Below are 7,799 nucleotides of genomic sequence, written 5' to 3' on the forward strand. Positions count from 1 at the left end.
ATGAAATGTGATCGTTTTGCATTTCACATTTCGTTAAATAATTTTAAGTTTGTCGCACTGTAACTTTCGCTGTTTTTTCCTATATTATGACAAGAACAAGTTAAAACAGTCAGGTAGTGGTCGCTTTACCTTTATTTCGAAATATAAATGTTATCGCTTAAGTTTTGCATCTCAACAGTTTGGTAAATACGTTCAACGTGTATCGCACTGTAGCTTTGGTTGTTGGACATACGTCACTCGGAGAGGTAAAAATTTGTATTTAATTTTTGGCCCACTCAAAGCCGTTAGGCTCTCTTTACAGAGGGTATGAAACACTACGTAATTCATAGTGTCTGGAATTAAAAAGTAAACACCAAATTTGAAATGTTAATATCAAAAGATGCTCTAGGAATATTAAGATGAAACAGCTTTATAGCTACACAACTACTTAAAGAATCGTAATGCCGAAAAATATTTAAAATATTTCCATTTAATATTCTGCAAAAAGGAAATGTTATCGTTTTGTAAGAGATCTTATCATCCTACTCGCTTTATATTAACTTTGATGTGCGTGTAGTGTTTCGATTCGGATGCAATCTTCATTACTCGTTCTATATAAACTCTCACTTGTGTCATTACATAGAAATAAGTTTATCTTAAATAATTAATAAAATATAAATCATATTAATCATTTTAATCGCCAGTAAATAACTTTTAAAATAGTTAAATCGTTTAAAATAAAGTCGTTCCTATTATGTTTCGAAACTTTGCTAATATTGTCGTTTAAATTGAAGGGTACCCCTCTTGCCCGCTTTCTTCAAATTTTGGGGTATGTATACGATTCGTTTCCATTATAAAAATAGATAAAAACGCATTCGCGTGAACCGATGGTGGAAGCTCTGCCATTGGGAGGCTAGACGTTTCTCGTAACCCTAGCCGATCGCCGCGTATATCTAAAACCAAACGATAACGATGGAGAAGAAGCCAGAATGGACAAAGACCTGAAGACTGAAGATGGTGGTGCATAGAAGCTGGTGTCAATGTGGCTAAGAACAGAAGCTGGTGGTGCTTGGAAGCCATGCTAGTGTCCATGTGGGATGGACAAAGACTAGCAGATTGTGGTGCTTAGAAGCCAGTTAGTAAAGACTGGTGTTGGTAGATGAATGGCCAAATTTCCGTGAACCGCGAACACGTTCCGGAAATCGGGTATTTGTTTGCTCCGATTTGTAAACTGCGAACGCGGTCACGTGGGGTCTGACAGACAGACAGACGGACAGACACGGCCGGTGTAATACCTCTCCGTGACGTCATCGTCACTCGGAGATGTAAAAAGGAAATATTAAAGTTTAGTAAGATTTCTTTACACAAGCGAACTGCTAACGCGGTGCTTAAGTATAATAACAGACAGACACACACAGACAAACACGTATTCTGCTGTTTAACTCTTTCTGTATTGATTTTGAGTTGATAAACCAGATTATCTTAAATTCTAAATTTAATATAATTTATATTATATATTTTCTTCGTTAATTATTCACCTTGTTGAGCGTTACATCGTTTAAAAAAAAATAATTAGACATTCTTGAGAGACTTGACTACTATTGACGTTTGAAATGAAGGATCCGCCTGGAATTTCGCTCTACTGAAATCGGTAGTATATAAATGATGCAAATCTTAGATATTGATAGGAGCAGCGCAACTGAGTGAACTTTTGGTGGAAGCCCCACCATTGGGATGCTAGACGTTTCTCGTAACCCTAGCTGATCACTACGTCTGTCTTAACCTTAACGATGATGATAGAGATAGAAGCCAGTAAGTACAGACTGGTGTCCTTGTGGGATGGACAAAAACAAGAAGTTGGTAGTGTTAGACAGACAATGGAGTAATAGCCAGTGTTAGAGGAATACAATTTTGAAAATTTCCGGGAACTGTATATGCGGTTCGGAAAATGAGAACACATTTGTTCCGATTTGCAAACTGAGAAAGCGGTCCCCTGGGGTGTAACATCAGACACACACCTCGAAATTAGGACCTCTCCGTGACATAATTCACTGGGAGAGGTAATAAAAAATAAATAGTAAATGGTTTCATTAAATGTTGGGAAACCAAAATAAACGTCTCCGAGTTGAGACGAGGGCGTACACTTTCGAACAAAAATTTACTTTCTAAACACAGGTCCATTAGTCAATGAGAAAACCGTAAGTACCTAATTCAAATTTACGTTTACATTATATATAAATGTAGTAAAGCTGAATTAAAAAGTAAACACCAAATTTGAAATGTTAATATCAAAAGATGTTCTTGGAATATTGAGATGAAACAGAGCTTTATAGCTACACAACTACTAAAAGAATCGTAATGCCGAAAAATATTTAAAACATTTCCATTTAATATTCTGCAAATATAAAATGTTATATTTTTGTAAGAGATCTTTTCATCCTACTCGCTTTATATTAACTTTGATATGCGTGTAGTGTTTCGATTCAGATGCAATCTTCATTACTCGTTCTATATAAACTCTCACTTGTGTCATTACATAGAAAGAAGTTTATCTTAAATAATTGAATAAATATAACTGATATTAATTATTTTAATCGTCAGTATTTTACGTTAATTATAGTTAAGTCGGTTTAAAAAACTTAATTCCTATAATAATTTTAAACATAGCTATCTTTAACGTTATACTTCTAGGGAACACCTATGTCAGAACTTTTGTAAATTTTGGGTATTTAAGGCGATTGATTCACACTAAGGGATAAGAAAACATTTTAAGTCTAACGACGATGATGGAGTAGATGCCAATGTTGCAGATTGGTGTCTGTGTGGTAGAGACGAAAGACCAGTAAATAGTGATGTAAGAAAACAATAAGAACAGATTATTGTGTATGTGGTGTACACGAAAGTCGAGTGCACAGGGTTTTTGTTAGAAGCCATTAAATAGCGGTTGGTATTGGGTGAGACATTGGCGGTTGGACAGCAGATGAAGGTGTAACGGATAGTTAATGATTGGCGTTAAATAAGATGGATAAAGCAAGGAAGTAAACTATTCTGAAATGCTGTATTCTGCGAACTCGGTCCGGAAATTGTGAACACGTTTGCTCCGATTTGGAAAGTGCGAACGCGGTGACAGACAGACACGTCCTGTGTAATACCTCTCCGTGACGTCATCGTCACTCGGAGAGGTAAAAACTATGGCTGCGCCAACAGTTTAAAAATAAACTAATGTGCCCACTTTTCAATGTTATGCCTGTTATGGAATAGAGTAAAAATTGTTAACTATTTTTAAACCAAATTTTAACCATACACCCTAATTTTCCATTATCAAACCTAATATGGAATATAGAAAAATGTTTAACTATGTTTATACCATATTTTAACCATATATCCTGACTTTCCATAACCAAACCGTATATGGAATAGAGAAAAAATGGTTAAATATTTTTAAACCAAATTCGAACCATATATCCAACTCTCCATTATCAAACCATATATGGAATGGTCAAAAGTTTTTAACATAAACCATTTCTTAACCATATTTTAACCACTTATCCTAACATGCCATTATCAAACCATATATGGAATAGTCGAAAATTTAAGATAAACCATTCTTACACCATCAATGGTTTGCAATTAAAGCAAACTATAATGACAGCATTGTCTAGCCAAATTTAAACCATTAATTGTGCAGCGGGAGAGGATATACCCTTTTTATACCATATATTATTTTAAACAGTGTACCGTCGCTTCGAACACTCTCCCGGGAGTCCCCGCTGGCTCTTCCTGGGCTACCGTCGCCTCGGCCTCGCTCACTGGTTCAACGGCTCACTCTTCCCTCCCACCGCATACCTTCTCCTTCACCGTTAAGGATGACAGTTCGGAAAGAGGTATCTCTTTCTGTGCTTCCCAACACCGAGCTACAATCGAGGAGTTCCTCGTTGCCAGTACGTCCATCGTACCTGCTAAAAACGTCACTGATATCTACCGTGAAAACGGCCAGGTTTTTGTCTACTTTTCGGACAAATCTTGGGCCCTTCAATTAATTGCGGACGGCCTTGCCTTTCGTAATGCTCAGTTGGATTGTTTCCCTCTTGGGGTTGCCCCCAAGAAGGTTACGCTCTCTGGTGTGTCACCTACGGTTTCTGATGACCATCTGTGTTCCGTCCTATCACATTATGGCACCGTTCAGGGCAAGATCCGCAGCCTTACTGCTGCGGTTACGCTACCTGATTTTCGGCATATTCGTTGCGCGCGCCGTGAAGCCACCGTTTTGTTTGCTTCGGATGACGCGTTCCGAAAATTACCACCTTACATAACGATCCTAGTCAATAACGTGCGTCACACGATTGGCGTAAACCAAACAGTGCGATGTAACGCCTGTGGTATCACTGGACACATTAACCGAAATTGTCCTTCAAAACAGGCAACTCCTACAACTACGCCTGCCTCTCCCGCTACAACAACTTCGTCTACCGTGTCCGCTCCCTCCGTGACGGTCACGATGACCTCTTCCACATCAGCTTTGGCTACGACGCCTACCCAAGTCATTGTCCCCATTTCAACTGCTAACCATGCCCCTGTCGCCATGGATGTTACCGTTTCTGAAAGGTCTTCGTCCGCATTTTCCAATGACAAACCGCCCCCTAACGATTCCAACATCCCGTTGGAAACTGATTCGGACTATACCACCGATGGTGATGAGGTCACTGACTTTGATAATGATCCCTCCGTCAAGACGGTTACTAGTTAGCGCAAGAAGCGTCTTGCGAAGCGAAAATTAGACATTACACCAATGTCTGCTCCTTCCCGTCCAGCCCCTCGCGCCAAGAATTATGCCTTAAGTGAAATATCTTTTGTCGACGCTATGCGTGGCCATCTCCAGTCTCTGATCGATGTCAAACCGCCGCGGCTGGCAGTGGTGCCGTGGTGGTTCAATGTCGTCAAGCCGGAGATAAAGCGCTTTAGCGTTCTTTTTTGGCACCATAAGAAGGTTGCTACCACAGCCGTGTCATCCGCGAAACGTAGGCCTGAAATAGTTTTCTGACCCTGAAGCATTTCAATTCCATGAGCCCTCACTGAGAAAAATATGTTCAGTGAAAAAAACAGAAAACTTCTGGCAGCACGTGATGCCAGAAAATATCAGTAAAAATTACAGCAACCATGGTTTTTTCGATTTTCAGAACGGTTCTGTAATAATTATAGGTTATTCGTTTTTCTCCAAAACAGAAGTTTTTATGTCAATTTTACAAGTTAAAACTGTAACCATATTCTGTGGTTTTTACAGAAACAACTGTGATTGCAACAGTTTTGATCTGTATTGAAAATCTGTAATTTTTACAGAAAAACTGTTTTGATCTGAAATAATGGTCTGTGGTTTTTACAGAAATAGCTGCGTAGATAGGCTTTAAAAATCTGCAATATATACAGATATAACTGTTTTGATGTGGAATTAAGTGCTGTGGTTTTTACAGAAATAACTGTATAGATCTGCTTTCAAAATCTGTAAAATTCTCAGAAATAACTGTTCTGATCTAAAACTAATGTCTGTGGTTTTTTCAGAATTAACTGTATATGTCAGCTTTTAAAATGTGTAATAATTACAGAAACCCGTGTAAAGTCCATCGTTTTTATTGTTGTTAAAAATATGTTGATTTTACAGAAACATTTGTATATATTACTTTTTGGGGTGCGCTCAATATCAGTATTTTAAACAGATGACATGATATATTTAACAGAATTATTCAGTGTTGAACCTGTAAATTTCACAGAAATGTCTTATCGAAATCTCTGTTTTGCACGGGAACTCAATCGATGCAAGATTAATGTCTCCAATATTTACAGAAACATTGTTTTTGTAACTTGTAGGGCTATAAAATCCATAAATTTTATGTAAGACCATTACACCCAAAGAATTAAAGACATACCGATTGTAGCCTGATTATATCCTATAATGTGGAAACTTATTCATTGAGTCCGTGAATTTCTGTAAAAGCCAAACCTTTAAAAATCCTTTGAAGCCAGCCAAACTCGAACATATTTTTAATCAAAAACATAATTTTTTGACTTACACCCCTTGAGATTTTCTGGGTTAATCTTCGCGGTGCATCTAAAGGAAAAATAATTAAATGATTAATATTAAATTAACAATAGCTTTTAACTACAAACTTTGAGTGCCCAAAATGAAAACTCTTGCAGAAAAACAGGATTTCAATGTGAATTTTTGGTTTTCTAGATTTTTAAAAACTATATTATCATGGATTTTAATACAAAATAAGGGTAAAATATGAGAAAGACGATGTTATACCTTTGGATGAATTCCTTAGCCGTGCTCGCTTTTTCTGGATATTCGATATTTAAAACGAAATCCAATCCAAAGAACGGTAAAATTCTCGTTGTTTGGTATGATCATTGACGACGTTTGTTCGCAGACAAAAAATATAGGTTTGAGCTTCCTAGACTTTCACTTGACCTTCTCTGACTGTTTTATTCTCCCTTTAAGGGCCAATGTAAAGCAATAATGGCTGATATTTTTAAGCGACATGGGAATTTCCGTAACAATTAAAGAAAACCCTATCTGGCCAAGGGGTTGCAGTATTAGGGTGTATTATAATATAAACAATGCAAATATGTATAACTTACTTGTTTAGTTGGCACTCGTCATGACGCAATAATCAACGTGGTATTTCTATATTAGTCATAGTCTGTAAACATACAAAAACATGAATTTGCGTTTTGGTTCTATAATAAATTCAATATATAAATGATCTAGGCTTTATCTCCTAATTTTTAAAGAAAAACTGTTTAATTAACTCCGCTTTAATAACAAAAGATAAGTAACCGATTTATGGATTTTCAATTGTCTTGAATTAAAAATAAACAGCAAAATTCACCTTCAATACCTAGATCATTTATAATACATGATGCTGAAATGTATTTAACTTACTTGTTCAAATTGTGGAATCTCACTTAATGGGCGCTGGTAAACCAGGTAATATAATACTCAGTAAGTCGCGTTTCATTTCTAGCTCTAAGAACCACACCTGCATTACCCGCGTGGAGACCGTAGATTATCGCTGTCCAAAAAAACCCAAACCCGACCGCGCACAATGGAAACTTTCTAGCCCAGAGTGAAGTGACAAAAAAAGGGTTTAAAATTATAGTCTCTCTCTCCTTTGACCCAGCGGAGCCTCCTAGTTTTTTTCCAAAGAATTTCCCCCTCCTGGGGTTGCGGTTATTTTCCATTCTAAAGGTGGGGTCCGGTGAACTCTCTCTCGAATCCACGTGCACTTATTTTTTAGCATTATTAAGTTCTTACTTTTTACCTGGCAGCACCAAATGAGCTAATATAAATATTTACTAATTTATAGAATATTTACTAAATCTTATAGAAAATGCACTCTAATTATTATAGTCGAGTCCCCTACACGATGAGTTAAAAAATTAAATTGACTAAAAAATGATGAATTTTTCATATGTTACTTCAATTATTTGCATTGATTTGCATCTCATCGAAACTTTGGGTTTAGACGATATATTTAAAAGCTATACCCGTTCATAAATCTTTTATTACACGTAAACCGACAAGGTGGAATTTGAAGATTTGCAGCTCGAAAATTATATATTAGTTAAACCATGAAAATTATATATTAGTTAAACCATGAAAATTATATATTAGTTAAACCATGAAAATTATATATTAGTTAAACCATGAAAATTATATATTAGTTAAACCATAAATGATAGGAGCTATTTCTAATTTAGGTCTAGTATTTTTACTGTCAATCAGAGGTCGATAATTTTTGAGTTCCTCAATGGTTAAAGAA

General features: G+C 36.5%; 1 long non-coding RNA gene across 1 annotated transcript; it reads right to left on the reverse strand.

The window, feature by feature from the left end:
• Positions 1-6,059: 6,059 nt before the first annotated feature.
• Positions 6,060-7,034, reverse strand: LOC149680659 (uncharacterized). Its single transcript, XR_016365620.1, has 4 exons — positions 6,920-7,034; positions 6,616-6,677; positions 6,281-6,546; positions 6,060-6,204 (listed from the first exon to the last, which is right to left on the reverse strand). It is a non-coding gene; the product is annotated as an uncharacterized LOC149680659 (long non-coding RNA).
• Positions 7,035-7,799: the final 765 nt, after the last annotated feature.

This window comes from Phalangium opilio, unplaced genomic scaffold (genome assembly GCF_054372755.1).
Source record: "Phalangium opilio isolate 3A_F unplaced genomic scaffold, DU_Popi_V2 ptg000039l_2, whole genome shotgun sequence".
Taxonomy (NCBI): Eukaryota; Metazoa; Arthropoda; class Arachnida; order Opiliones; family Phalangiidae; genus Phalangium; species Phalangium opilio.